The following is a 16,111-nucleotide window of genomic DNA, read 5'->3' as shown; positions in this document are numbered from 1 at the left end:
CCAGCTGCGCCATCGTCAGATCACGCTCGGAGAGAAGAGTCCGGAGAAGACAGCGCCGCATCGAGTGCAAGAAGGAAGAGGAGTTTTGGAGAAGCCCTGAGGATGGCTCCGCCGCCCAAAAAACGGCGACTCCCTGTCGGGAGCCGCAGCACCTCCCGCAGGCAAGAGGAGCCAATGGACGTTGACCCACCCCGGCAAGAGGAGGAGGCCATGGACAGGGATCCACATTGGGAGGAGGAGGAGCTGATGGACGTGGATCCACCTCAGGCAGGGCTGCTGGGGCACTCCACCAGCATGGCCGGACTGCCTCCAGCGCCGTGGTGCCCGAAGCGCCGCTGGATGGCCGGGGGCTCTCCCAGAGCCCCCAAACAGGCGCCTGGCCACAAACAGCGCCGCCCCTGCAGCTGCCACTACCCTGAAGGGGCAGCACAGCCACCCCCGGGGGATGGGCCAGACCAGCAGCTGCTGTGGAGCCACAGGTGAGCCCGGCTTCCCAGCCCGCACAACCGGCCCTCATGCCGGCATCTCCTCTGCCCTGCGGCCTGGGGAAGAGGCGAGGAGAGGCGCTGCCATCTTCTGGTCCGCAGCCCCAGAGCACCGGGAGGAGTCCTTAGGAGCCACCACAGACCGCGGGACAGCGCCAGAGACCCCAGGACACCCAAGGACACCACTGGAGCTGGAGCTTGCCTTCAAGGGAAAAGGTTTTCACATTCCACCGATAATTCAGACTTTTTCTTCTCTCGCCTTCTCCCTATGTATGTGTATACAGACTAGATAGTTAATAGAAACATATACATATAGAAAATAAAAACTATAAAAGCGTGTGCACAGAAGCCCACTGGAGAACATCGGAGACTGAAGGACACCACTGGAAACCACAGGGCACCACTGGAGAACGTGAGAGACCAAAGGACACAGCTGGATCTGCACCTTGCCATTGAAAAAGGACAAGTTTTTTCACATTTCACAAATACCTAAGACTCTTTCTTTCTCTCAGCCTCTATAAAAAATAGAAATGCAGTACAGGAGGAAGGGGAAAAAAGTCTTCTTTTTAACTTAAAATCGTTACGATGCTCTCTGCAACAATAATAGATTTTAACATTAAAAGAAACATGCTCCTAGTGATGCAGCTAGTAATAAAACACAAAAGATTTGTATCAGTTCTAGGGTACCATTGTATCTGCTGAGACTGGGGTTTCGGTAGATGCACGGTTGCGAATATATAGGCTGCACGAGAGTTTGTTGATAGAAACTGGGAAACTTTGATTTTTTTTCCCCAGTTTACTTTTGTTTTCACCTTTCCTCTTCTTCCCATCTCTGTTTAGGCTCATAACCTTCCCAAAGCTATTGCAGCAGCTCACACATTTCTTCTGATACAATTCTTAGAGGCTCAACAGACTTTTTGTTTTAACATTGTAAGTACCTTAAGCTTTTGTAACGATTGATGCAAGGCTTGATTCAAAAGGGACTGCAACTCATTGCAGGACCATGTATTATACAGATTGCCAACTTGTAACTTGTACCATGTGTGGTTTCACCTGAACTAAGTTTCCAAGCCTCGGCCACTCGTTACCCCTCTAATTTATGGGGACGGGACACCCCGTGGCCCCTGTGCAGCAGCCTGAGGACGCCAGGCGCTCTCCTCCCCTCTGCCCCTCTGGGTTCTTGCCGGCTGCGGGGACACCACCACTGGCAGGGAGCCAAGCAGCTGGAGGGTCACAGAGACCCCCCGAACCTCCTGGGACACTGTGGCCGCTATCCCGTGAGGGGACCCCAGGCCTGGCACCAGGGCGGGGCTGGAGCCCCGGGCACACAGGGGCAGCTCTGCCTGAGGGGCAGCATTTCTCACTGAAGAGCAAAATGTCCCCGCAATGGGGCCTTCATGGCCTTGTGGGCCACCATGCCGGCCACCGCAGCGCCCATTGGGGACGCCACCAGCCTCCGTTATGGCAGTTGGAGTACAGCAATGCCAGCTGCGCCATCGTCAGATCACGCTCGGAGAGAACAGTCCGGAGAAGACAGCGCCGTATCGAGTGCAAGAAGGAAGAGGAGTTTTGGAGAAGCCCTGAGGATGGCTCCGCCGCCCAAACAACGGCAGCTCCCTGTCGGGAGCAGCAGCACCTCCCGCAGGCAAGAGGAGCCAATGGACGTTGACCCACCCCGGGAAGAGGAGAAGCCCATGGAGGTGGATCCGCCTCGGCAGGAGGAGGAGGCGATGGAGGTGGATCCGCCTCAGGCGGGGCTGCAAGGGCACTCCAGCAGCACGGCCGGACTGCCTTCGGCGCCGTGGTGCCCGAAGCGCCACAGGACAGCCGGGGGCTCTCCCAGAGCCCCCAAACAGGCGCCTGGCCGCAAGCGGCGCCGCCCCTGCAGCTGCCACTACCCTGAAGGGGCAGCACAGCCACCTGGACCAGCAGCTGCTGGTCACCAGGTGGTGGAGCCACCTGTGCTGGAGCCACAGGTGAGCCCGGCTTCCCAGCCCGCACAACCGGCCCTCATGCCGGGGCATCTCCTCTGCCCTGCGGCCTGGGGAAGAGGCGAGGAGAGGCGCTGCCATCTTCTGGTCGGCAGCCCCAGAGCACCGGGAGGAGTCCTTAGGAGCCACCACAAACCGCGGGACAGCGCCAGAGACCCCAGGACACCCAAGGACACCACTGGAGCTGGAGCTTGCCTTCAATGGAAAAGGTTTTCACATTCCACAGATAATTCAGACTTTTTCATCTCTCGCCTTCTCCCTATGTATGTGTATACAGACTAGATAGTTAATAGAAACATGTACATATAGAAAATAAAAGCTATAAATGCGTGTGCACAGAAGCCCAGTGGAGAATGTTGGAGACTGAAGGACACCGCTGGAAACCACAGGGCACCACTGGAGAACCTGGGAGACCAAAGGACACCGCTGGATCTGCACCTTGCCATTGAAAAAGGACAAGTTTTTTCACATTTCACAAATACCTAAGACTCTTTCTTTCGCTCACCCTCTATAAAAAGTAGAAATGCGGTACAGGAGGAAGGGGAAAGAGTCTTCTTTTTAACTTAAAATCGTTACGATGCTCTCTGCAACAATAATAGATTTTAATATTAAAAGAAACATGCTCCTAGTGATGCAGCTAGTAATAAAACACAAAAGATTTGTATCAGTTCTAGGGTACCATTGTATCTGCTGAGACTGGGGTTTCGGTAGATGCACGTTTGAGAATATATAGGCTGCACGAGAGTTTGTTGATAGAAACTGGGAAACTTTGATTTTTTTTCCCCAGTTTACTTTTGTTTTCCCCTTTCCTCTTCTTCCCATCTCTGTTTAGGCTCATAACCTTCCCAAAGCTATTGCACAGCTCACACATTTCTTCTGATATAATTCTTAGAGGCTCAACAGACTTTTTGTTTTAACATTGTAAGTACCTTAAGCTTTTGTAACGATTGATGCAAGATTTGATTCAAAGGGACTGCAACTCATTGCAGGACCATGTATTAAACAGATTGCCAACTTGTAACTTGTACTGTGTGTGGTTTCACCTGAACTAAGTTTCCAAGCCTCAGCTGCTCGTTTCCCCTCTAATTTATGGGGACGGGACACCCCGTGGCCCCTGTGCAGCAGTCTGAGGACGCCAGGCGCTCTTCTCCCCTCTGCCCCTCTGGGCTCTTGCCGGCTGCAGGGACACCACCACTGGAAGGGAGCTGAGCAGCTGGAGGGTCACGGAGACCCCCCGAACCTCCTGGGACACTGTGGCCGCTATCCCGTGAGGGGACCCCAGGCCTGGCACCAGGGCGGGGCTGGAGCCCTAAGCACACAGGGGCAGCTCTGCCTGAGGGGCAGCATTTCCCACTGAAGAGCAAAATGTCCCCGCAATGGGGCCTTCATGGCCTTCTGGGCCACCATGCCGGCCACCGCAGCGCCCATTGGGGACGCCACTAGCCTCCGTTATGGCAGTTGGAGTACAGCAATGCCAGCTGCGCCATTGTCGGATCACGCTCGGAGAGAACAGTCCGGAGAAGACAGCACCGTATCGAGTGCAAGAAGGAAGAGGAGGTTTGGAGAAGCCCTGAGGATGGCTCCGCCACCCAAAAAACGGCGACTCCCTGTCGGGAGCAGCAACACCTCCCGCAGGCAAGAGGAGCCCGTGGACGTTGACCCACCCCGGGAAGAGGCGGAGCCCATGGAGGTGGATCCGCCTCGGCAGGAGGAGGAGGAGGCGATGGAGGTGGATCCGCCTCAGGCGGGGCTGCAGGGGCACTCCAGCAGCACGGCCGGACTGCCTGCGGCGCCGTGGTGCCCGAAACGCCACAGGACAGCCGGGGGCTCTCCCAGAGCCCCCAAACAGGCGCCTGGCCGTAAGCGGCGCCGCCCCTGCAGCCGCCACTACCCTGAAGGGGCAGCACAGCCACCCCTGGGCGTGGGCTGGACCAGCAGCTGCTGTGGAGCCACAGGTGAGCCCGGCTTCCCAGCCCGCACAACCGGCCCTCATGCCGGGGCATCTCCTCTGCTCTGCGGCCTGGGGAAGAGGCGAGGAGAGGCGCTTCCATCTTCTGGTCGGCAGCCCCAGAGCACCGGGAGGAGTCCTTAGGAGCCACCACAGACTGCGGGACAGCGCCAGAGACCCCAGGACACCCAAGGACTCCACTGGAGCTGGAGCTTGCCTTCAAGGGAAAAGGTTTTCACATTCCACCGATAATTCAGACATTTTCTTCTCTCGCCTTCTCTCTCTGTATGTGTATACAGACTAGATAGTTAATAGAAACATGTACATATAGAAAATAAAAACTGTAAAAGCGTGTGCACAGAAGCCCACTGGAGAACGTCGGAGACTGAAGGACACCGCTGGAAACCACAGGGCACCACTGGAGAACCTGGGAGACCAAAGGACACAGCTGGATCTGCACCTTGCCATTGAAAAAGGACAAGTTTTTTCACATTTCACAAATACCTAAGACTCTTTCTTTCTCTCAGCCTCTATAAAAAATAGAAATGCAGTACAGGAGGAAGGGGAAAAAAGTCTTCTTTTTAACTTAAAATCGTTACGATGCTCTCTGCAACAATAATAGATTTTAACATTAAAAGAAACATGCTCCTAGTGATGCAGCTAGTAATAAAGCACAAAAGATTTGTATCAGTTCTAGGGTACCATTGTATCTGCTGAGACTGGGGTTTCGGTAGGTGCACGGTTGCGAATATATAGGCTGCACGAGAGTTTGTTGATAGAAACTGGGAAACTTTGATTTTTTTTCCCCAGTTTACTTTTGTTTTCCCCTTTCCTCTTCTTCCCATCCCTGTTTAGGCTCATGACCTTCCAAGAGCTATTGCAGCAGCTCACACATTTCTTCTGAAGGATGCAGATGCTGAAATGATGCAAAGAAATGCGGCCTACCATCAGAGCAGGCCTGAAGTTGAGGAGCAAATTAAAGCCTTGTAGACAAAACCTTATGAGGTATGCTTTTTATTCAGTGTCTGTTCTTTTGGAACCCTTCTTTTACTATTCTGATTGGGTGTGATTCAAAAGTCTCATTTGCTTATTTGTTCTGTGCTCCTCCTGTCCTTTCCTTCGCGCTCTTTTCCTCCATGATCTCCGTTGTGTCTTCTTGTTGCATTCAGTAATTCTCATCTATGGCATTTTGTTTTTTTCTTCCCAGGTTTGGTCATGAATTCGTGACAGGGCTGTTGGAAGAAGGATTTTTTTGAAGCCCTTTAGCAACCATATCATCAGCTTGGAGCCAAAAAACTGCCAGCTGTTCAAACACGCTTTGCCTGCTTAATGCTACCACATTAAAGAAAATTGGTATTTTGAGTTGTAGAGTCATTGCACATTGTGTGATTCTGGGCTGGGCACAGGAGCCCTTCGCTGTGACCAGGGCAGGGAGATGCAACACTGGGCTTGTCTCGCTGCAGAGCTGCAGGGCTGGTGTGTCATCCTGCAGCAGAGGGGGATGAAGTGCCAGCTGGGGCAGTGACAGTGACTGTGCCAGTCAGCGCAGGCAGATCACAGGAACAACCACAAAGCCACACATGAAATGCAAAGCGTGCATGTATTTTCATTACCTTGCCAACTACAGGATCCCCAAAGCAGCACCAGGGTATTGGCACACAAGCTGTGACGCAGGCTTATGTGATGGCTGGGAACCCTGATCTTCAACTCAAAGAGTTGCTTCATGGGCAGGGGGTTTAGGTCCCTTAGAAAGAGGTGACCCCTTGTGCATTGAGACCCTCCTCCTTTAGTCACTTAACTGAGAGCCTCCAGAAAGCCACCCATCTGCACCTAACGCATGACTGACATTTGGTTCCTCAGCAGAGTTCCCCGCTGCTGTTAATTGCCAACCCCAACAGAATGACTCCCCTACTCCAGGGCCTGCCTGATTCCCTGCAGCTTCATGCCATACAGCTGCAAGATCATCTGCCTGATGCTTTAGCCCCCAAAGATGGGGGGTGGGCTGGAGATGCAGCAGCATCGACTTGGGGGCAAGAGGCGCAAGAACTGGGTGGCTGTGGGAGGTGGATGGGGTCGACTGGCCCTAATGCTGAACAAAAGACCACGGTGAGGTGGGCTGAAAATCATGAGGGGCCACCTTCTGCTCCATGAGCCTCAAGGGCCAAGAGAAACCTACTGTGGCTGGAGGGAATCAAAAAGGGATCTCATGGACTGTATGCCTACTGGAGCTGTGGAAGACATTGTTGGAGCTTGGGAAACAAAGGGAAGATGACTTCCTTGATCTTCAGAGGGGAAACTGGCTGTGCTCTTCCCACTAAGTGAGCCAGGGGATGACCAGTGGGCCCATTTAAGAAGTCTCGTGGAAAATAAGAAGTGGGACTTGTTGATTACTTTTCCGCTTGGCCCCTTTTAAACCCCTATCAAACCAGTCTGGTAAGGGAAGCCACTTTGCTGCTGGCGTGGTTCAAGACTGAGCCAAAAATGAAGGAATTCAATGGGTTTTCCACACTCCCTACTATCCCCAAACCAATGGGTTGTAAAGCAGTCAAACAGGCTCCTGAAAAAAGGTGCTTAAACCTCATGAGCCTGGATGGGTGTCACGATTATGGGATGCAGTTTTCTATGTTAACAGTCGATGGGCGGCCAGGGGTTGTCCCCAATTTAACCACTTTCTGTCCCCAAGCCCTGCTCTATTCCTCCAGGGAAGAAGGGGAACAAGGACCCGTGGCCCCGCTCCACTACACCAGACAACCTGTCCTCACAGAACTACCCACCCTTGGCACTGTATATGTCTTTGGAGAAATAAATTTGCAAGTTTGACAAGTGTGAAGGATGACTTTGCAAAATCTATTGGCTTTAGGTATGTCACTGATGAAAGAATGTTCGGCCCATAAACAGGGCCAAGTTCATGAGGAAAGGGTCACTCTGTCTCTTTCTCTTTCTCTCAGGACTGATGACCTCTTCATCTCACTCTTCCTCCTTTCTCACCAAGTTGTTAGGCAGCGTAAGGCTTACCCCAGTGTAAAGCTGGTGTTTGCGTGAATCCATGTAGCATGTTGAGGTAAGTGCATCATTTGGGTTAAGATATAATTCTTAGAGGCTCAACAGTCTCTTTGTTTTAACATTTAAAGTACCTTGAGCTTTTGTAACGATTGATGCAAGACTTGATTCAAAGGGACTGCAACTTGTTGCAGGACCATGTGTTAAATAGATTGCCAGCTTGTAACTTGTACCGTGTGTGGTTTCACCTGAACTAAGTTTCCAAGCCTCAGCTGCTCGTTTCCCCTCTAATTTATGGGGATGGGACACCCCGTGGCCCCTGTGCAGCAGCCTGAGGATGCCAGGCCCTTTCCTCCCCTCTGCCCCTCTGGGCTCTTGCCGGCTGCGGGGACGATGCCACTGGCAGGAAACCAAGTGGCTGGAGGGTCATGGAGACCTCCCGACCCTCCTGGGACACTGTGGCCGCTATCCCGTGAGGGAACCCCAGGCCTGGCACCAGGAGGGGGCTGGAGCCCCAAGCACACAGGGGCAGCTCTGCCTGAGGTGCCTGAGGGGCGGTATTTCTCCCTGGAGAGCAAAATGTCCCCGCAATTGGGCCTTCATGCCCTTGTGGGCCGCCATGCCGGCCATCGCAGCATCCGTTGGGGATGTTACCAGCCTCCATTATGGCAGTTGGAGCACAGCTCTGCCAGCTGCGCCACTGTTGGATCACGCCTGGAGAGAAGAGTTCAGTGAAGACAGTGCCACATCAAGCCAAAGAAGCAAGAGGAGGTTCAGGGAACATCAGAAGATGGCTCCACTGCCCAGAAAATGGCAGCTGCCTGTTGCGAGCAGCAGCAGCAGCTCCCACAGCATTGCTAATTTGGTCGCTTCTTCTCATAACTGGTATTCTCTTATTTATATACTGTTTATATAAATGGTGTTCTCTTGCTTGTATTTCTATCAATATGTGCAAGTATAAGGTTATACAAAATACATCACTGTAAAATCTTTTAACCTTGCAGAACCATTTATCGCAAATAGATTACACCTGAATGCATTCTCAGCATAAAAGGGAATAAAATGTCTCTACTTTTACGTATCAAGTACCTTTAATAAATGTGAAGAAAGGCACCACTCTTGATGGCTGCTGAATCAATTTCTTTATCCAAATTTATCTATATCAGTACAAATTATGAAATGCAATATGTTTCATATCTACATTTCACTAATTAAAAAATCCTTTAATGTTTCTAATGCATGTGAGCTTGATCTGTTGCATCCAACCCTGTTTTTAGAAAGTTGCAGTCCACAGCAATACTGATGACATAACTGTCTTTTCCAATAAAAAGATGGCCGCACAAAACAAGGATTCTCCCCTGCAGTGTTATTTCCTGGAAAGAAGGGAAAACTCCTGGACAAAAACCTGGAAATAATGTTTTTTTTTCTCTTGTAAAGCCTCTATGAGAGGTAGCTCAAATACAGCTGCAGTGGGTCAGACACTATTTTAAAATTTTCATAAATACCTTTTTCCTTCTGTCTATAGTGCAATGGTTCAGGATTACTAAACTGAACACTAAGAATGAGAACAGCACAGTGTTTTAGCTTGGCTGACAACTAGATGAACACTGACAAAATATCTCACGCATCTGAAGGCCTTTTGTCAGGGTGTGCTCTTCTTATGTATCTTCCCCTCCAGCATCCAGTTTCTACATTTTGAGGGCCAAAGGAATTTCTGAATTTCATCCTTTCCAGGATATCTTTTGCGTGATGAGAGAGGCAGTATTTTCTTACATGCCGACGTTTCTTGCCATGCAGAGCCACAGATGACTTTCATGGTCCCTTCCAACGGCTTCCCATCCCCCCAAAAAACGCTTCAGGCCCTTTTTCCCAGGCAACGAGGAGCGCAGCTGCGGGGTGCGGGCAAGGGGACCCGCCAGCCCTCCACACCACCGGCCCGGCATGCACCCGGGGAGGCTCACGGACACCAGCTCTCAGGCTCCCGCTGCTCTGTCCATCACCCAGCCTCTGGTCTGTACTCACCAGAAATCGGCTGATCCCCTCCCCCCAAAAAAAGCATTTCCCATGAGTTTATCGGTAGGACAAGCACAAAGGACCAGCATCCTGGTTGTACCCATTCATGGTGAGAGACCACCAAGTTTCTGAGCAGCTTGAAAGATCCCACTCTACTCAGTGCTTGCCACAGCACACGTGGAATATTGTGTTCAGTGTTGATCCCTGCTATACATAAAAGGTGCAGACAGATTGGAGGAGGTCCAGAAAAGTGCCACAAACATGACCAAAGGACTGGGAAGTTGCCGTGTGAGGAAAAGCTGAGGGAACTGGGCTTGTCCAGCCTTGAGAAAAGAAGGCTTAGGGGACACTTTATCACCATGTTCCAGTATTTAAAGGGTGGCTACGAAGAAGATGGAGACTTCCTTTGTAAAAGGAGTCCATGTGGAAATGAGAAGGGGTGATGGGTACAAGTTAGTCCTGGGGAGATTCAATTCGAAATAACAGGGAACTTTTTCACTATGAGAACAATCAGCCATTGGAATAATCTCCCCAAGCAAGTGACTGATTCCCCAACATTGGACAATTTTAAGATTCAGCTGGAGAGGGTGCTGGGCCATCTTGTCTAAACTGTGTTTTGCCAAGAAAGGTTGGACCAGATGATCCTTGTGGTCCCTTCCAACCTGGTATTCTATGATTCCATGATTCTATGATCCTTACTGCACACCCTGAGTGTGCCTCTGATATATTTTATATCCCACTCGAGCCAAAAGGGGCTTTGCAGGGGACCCGTATGATGGAGTAGGTGCTATGCCAGCACAGGTCCTGAACATCAGCTTCAAAAAGAGCATCTCAGGTTAGAGTAACTCACCTGACTCGATTCAACTGAAAATGCATCCAATACATTGCATGAGATCCATGTACAATATTTTAGAAAACAAACTTAAACTGCATGGGAATTTCACAAGAAACTGCAGTTATGGAAACAGAAAAAGAGATGGAAAGGAGTACATGACATTTTCAGATAGTAGTCAGTTAAAAGAACAGAGTAAACAAACTTCATTTAAAGAGCTGGGTCTCTTCACTCTGGAGAAGAGAAGGGCATCACATCAATATTTACAAATAACTCAAGGGTGGATGTCAAGAAGATGGGACCGGACTCTTTTCAGTGGTGCCTAATGGTAGGATGAGGGGCAATGGGCACAGACTGAAGTACAGGAGATTCCATCTGAATATGAGGAGAAACTTCTTTACCTTGAGGGTGCCAGAGCACTGAAACAGGCTGCCCAGAGAGGTTGTGGAGTCTCCTTCTCTGGAGACATTCAAGACCCGCCCGGACATATTCCTGCACAATCTGCTCTGGGTGAACCTGCTTTAGCAGGTGGGTTGGACTAGATGATCTCCAGAGGTCCCTTCCAATCCAAACCATTCTGTGATTCTGTGATTCTGTGATTCATTAAATTTGAGTGTAGAAAATTAAAAGATGAATTCTGCAGTTCATTCTGCTGGGTTTGTGTATATTGTTTTGGGAGAAAGGACTGTAGTTATTTTAAAATCTGATACCCATTTATATGGTCATGTGCTAAAGCATGGAGAAAAAAAAATAAAGTACAAGGTTTAGTCATTTGAATTTTTCAGTTTTCCTTGCCACCTGCATAATTCTGCTTGTCTCATTTTTTATTTGCATGATTTAATCTTTTTTATCCACTTAGTCAGAATAGCCCACAAATGTTTTGTTCAGAAAAATATTTGTCACTCAGACAGGAACAACATATTTGACATTAGTGGTGTTCCTATTAAAACATCCTTAAAGCAAAACAGAGAGGAGGAAGAGCAGGGAGGAAACAAGGGTAAGAGGGACCTACTCACTCTTTAGCCATTAAAGATTAAAAAAAATGGATGGTAGACATTTCAGCATTCCTTTCAAATGGTTTTGAACAGCTTTTTTTGAAACATCCTTTTAAAGTAATCCTTTTGTTGAAGCAACATGTCAGTATTTTCAAGCTTTCTAGAACTGATGTTGCTCTAAATATACATTAATTCCTTAGAGTTCAGTATATTTATGTTCAGAAAATGTTATTGAACATAAATGGGGGTAAAGGTCTTTGCAAACATTTAAATTACCCAGGAGACACTTACTCTCTTGTTAGTACTGCATTGTTAACCACATACGTCTAAAATCTGAGAAGTATTGACTATCTACTTAGATTATTATAGTCATACTGATAAAACCATAACTGTAAATTTGTTTGTTGAAGGCTGTAAATCTACTTAACTCTGTTGGTGTGATGTCTCAGGCTTTACAGAATGAGCATTATAAAACCTTTTTGGGTAAAGCCAGTTTGGTGAAAAACTCTGTCTTGCTTACAGGGCAGTTTCTCTACAATAATCTGGAAGTATTTCCTCTTTTAACAGCACAAAGCATATAAAAGGGTCATACTTAAAACTTGCAGCCTAGAGTGTTGGGGTATTTTAGTAATTTTAACTTCTCCTTTTTCAGTTAAACATATTTGTTTCAATAAATCTCATCACAAGAAGTACAAAAATAATATCCTTTTAAGCTTCATAAAATGATCAGATGATTATTTGATCATGCAAGCACATATCCATATTCCTAAGGTTAACCTTACTAAATATATTTAGATGCATAAAGGAAGTTATTTAGGTGGAATACATGGAGAATTAAAACCAGAAATATATAAAAAGCAGATAAAAGAGAATAAAGCAGATCAAAAGGAGAGTGCATATGTAGTAGTTCATGCACAAAAACATAGCTCATGGCTAAAAAGGGGATAATTACTGATGTCTATGAGGATTGCATATACAAGGTTTTTGATAGAGATAGCAAAATAGCTTTAGGCACAGGTAGAGGGTTTATCATCAGTTTCTAAGGAAAATAAACTGTGAAAACTCCATTAAATGTTTGAAACTGCTCACTCTTGTTCTCATTACACTCAAAAACTTCCACTGTGGGTGAGAGCACTTTTCCTGGGACAGGGGCTCGATATAAAAGAAAAAGGAAGCACAATCTGAAAAAGTTATATAGACAAAGAGGGCCTCTGTAAATTGAATGGAGGGGAACTGATGAGGGTAAAAAATTAATAGAAAATAATAACATGCATTAGAAAGATACGGTAATTGAAGTGGAAAAGACAAAGAGTTTGCAGAGAGATAGAACATGAGTGTGCGCAGCCAGAAAAATGAAAAATCAGCTGTGAAATGACCTGGCAGCATTCTGTGTGCTCAAAGAACTTTCTAAAAGTCAACAGAAATTCAAAATGGTCTTTTGTTTAAAACTAAAGTACAAGTATTTCTTGCTTCTACCCAGGTGAATGAGCTCCTGTCTTTAAGATAGAATTTGTCTTGCTTTGATGATGGCAAGAGCTCAGAGAGGAACATTTCTGTCACTGATTTGACTAGCAAGCTGCTGTGGGTTTAAGCCAAATAAAGCTCCAGTTGACATCAGAGAGAGTGGGATTTGGAGGCTGTTTCTTTTCCAGGGAAAAGGTTCCCTTTAGATCCCAGGGTTATAAAGTTTGATTCATGCACATGTTAGAAATTTGGGGGCTTTTAGCATTTGAGAAAACAAGTGTAGGTGGGAAGTATTTAATTTCATGGCATGCAAAAGGTACCTTTTAATATAGTATTGTTATGAAATAGTTTGAGCAGAGCTGCTCAGCTTCTGCACTGATTATTAAGCAGCAATTACTGCTTCCACTAGTACCATCACGTCATCCTAAAAAAAAAATCTAAAAAAGAATGTGTTTTATTTCAATGCCTGACAAATTGTTGGAGTTTGGGTATTGGTTTAACTTAGTCATTTTCTTGTCACAAGGTAAGCTTACAGCTCTTACACTGAGTGGTTTGTTCCCTTAAATTGAACCACATCATGGAAGAAAGCATTAACATCAGCTTTAACATCGAAGTGTAATAGGCAAGTTATGTGAGAATCTTAACTATATAATCACTTCATAATTTCTCATGCAAAAGGGTTTTTTTCTTCCTGATCTATTGCAGAAACACTTAATCACATCCTACCCATATTATCTATTTGGGAGGCAATCTGATCATCCCCAGTGTAACCTACTTCATTTTTCTTGAAGGAAAAGTAGACATTAGGAGCTTATTAGCCAGAGAAGCAGAGTTGTTAACTCCCAGCTAGCCAGGGACGTCTTTGGTCATGAGTTTGCAGCTTGAGATTTGACAACTAGAATGTCTCATCACATCCTTAAATGTATTTAAGCAGATCAATTCCTTTGATTTCAAAGGAGATTTGGGGGTATAATGGCTTGGTCCATCTTAGTGTCTATCTTTAGCTTCCGTGTTTATTTACAGGATTATTTGTTTATGTTCTGTTGCATGAACCAACCAACTCATTTTAGCTGTTTACCACAGCATGAAAGAGCAGGAAGAGATACTTGACACTCTTACATCAGAAAGTGGCTCATCTTGCGTCCATCTAATTGATGTAATGAGGCATATTAGAGATAACTGTTGCAGTGCCCAGGTTTCACCCTAGAGCATTATTTGCTGTGAGAAAATTAAGTGATGTCCCAAAGCCAGGGTGGACAGCAAAGAGCAGTGTCCTGCCTTAACTGAGACACCTTGCCTTTAGACCCGCTAAGTGCCCTACGTAAAGGATCACACTGAAAAAATGATCCATATTCCAGTTCCAGCACTGACTAGGAAGCTCTGTATTGCAACCTGCTCCCCAGGAAAGCCAACAAACAAGACAGTAGTCTTGCTCCTTCCCAAACTCCTCTCCACTGTTGCCACAGGCTGACACAACCTCTTTCTAAAGAGCAGCATTAGGAAGAGCTCAGACATATTTGCCTCTATTTGGTATCCCTCTTGCCCCACCCTTGCCACAGCTTAAGGCTGAGTAATCTTTAGAAATAAATTTAGGTCCAGCGGTGGTAACACTTTTGAATATAGAATTAGGATTCCTTCGGCCCTCAAATAAATACTGAACTCTAATGGTTTCTCCCCAGAAAGAAAGAATTTAAAGCTGACAATAAGCATGTTGAAAAAAAATATACATAAATATTATTAAACTGTCTTGGTTGCTGGCTACTTATTCTGCCAAGGCACATATTACTGCCACACACTTTTTACAGTGGGGGCAGATCTAAAGGCTGAAAGTAGGAACTTAAGTAGAAGCAGCGGAAAACCAACTGAGGAGGGCTTTAGGATGTAACTTATGAGTCCTGACCCTATGCTTCTCTCTCCACTCCTCTTGCTCCGGAAGATTAGACATTCTTTCCTCAGTGCCCTGTAATAAGCACACATGAACAAAGCCCAAGGTAAAAATTGAAGTGAAAAGTTGTCCAAGACCTACCTCCTTTGGAAGGAGGAGCAGGCATTCCATTAATCTGCACACTAAACTCAGTCACTCACATTCAAACATCAGCATCAGGACAGAGAGACATGCCTCTGTTTATAAAACGCTATTGAAGAGGCCGCAGAGTCCTTTCTTACATGATCTGATGTTGTCTGTCCTTCCCTACGTTCAGATCCACTAAAGCTTAGGAAAATACCTCTGCACAGCCTGGAAAAAGCTGCCCATTAGTTCATGCTCAGCTCATTTTTTCCAAGTCTGCACTGTTAAATGACCTCTCTTTGGGCAGCATTGCAATCATAAGATTGCTTGATTAAACTTCTTCATAAATAAGGATTTTCAAAGCAAATTTCTATATAATTTAATCTGTCCAAAGTTACCTGAGTGGTTTCTAAATATAAATCCATGAATCTCTCAAATTGTTATCCAAAAGCAGAGGTTGATTATCAGCTCTCAAAATTAAGGTGTTATTTAGCTCACTAAGATGATCTGAAATGAAGGCATTCAGTAATGATACCGTATGTGATACACAAGAAGATATTTTGCTTCTCAGAATTTCAGTAGATTTGAAAACATAGCCTTAGCATATTGTGCTAAGCACTTTAATTGCTAACTATTTTAATAAAGTTTTTTCAACAAACCTTACTTGAATTTCCCTGAATAATGCAAGACATGATCTTTGACTCCTTATGGCAGGAACTGAAACAGTTTTTCACCCATCAGGATCACCTCCACACACCCTGAAGAACAGGAAAAGCAGAACAAATGCTGTTTTCTCTTCAGTGAGATTCTGTAGGGTAGTATTTTGACCAATCTAGCAGAAGAGAGAAGATAGGCCACTTAGGAGGAGGAACAGACTCAAACATTAATCTGACAGGTCCTTAGACACCAATTTTTTATCTTAAGACAAAGATTTGTCCTCTCTCCTAGATGTGATCCAGGATGCCTTTTCACCCTGCCTTCCATATTTGCCTCATGCCTTTCCCTTAAAGCCAACCACTCCTTTCCCTAGCTCTCCACATCTCTAGAGCTTAAACTCTCCCAGTACTCACCATTAATCTAGAAGAGCTGTCGACAGGACAAGAAGCTTGAGGTGACAGACACGTTGCACTAGCTAATATTAATAGTCTAAAGAAGATGTTTTTTCTGTTGATCTCAGTGCTACTTTACATTACTTCTACATTTTCAGGAATTTAGATTCGAGAGGTTTTTGCTATTCTTCTAATACCATATCTATCGTAACTACAAAACAGAATAGCCATTCTGAAGCTACAAACTAATCACCTTCTATATAGTCCTTTCCTTGCAGCCAGATCTCTTTTTTATGATTAACCAGTCAGCTGCCTGGTTCTGTGAA

This window comes from Streptopelia decaocto (genome assembly GCF_964273445.1).
Source record: "Streptopelia decaocto genome assembly, chromosome: 2".
Taxonomy (NCBI): Eukaryota; Metazoa; Chordata; class Aves; order Columbiformes; family Columbidae; genus Streptopelia; species Streptopelia decaocto.
This window is presented reverse-complemented; position numbering follows the sequence as displayed.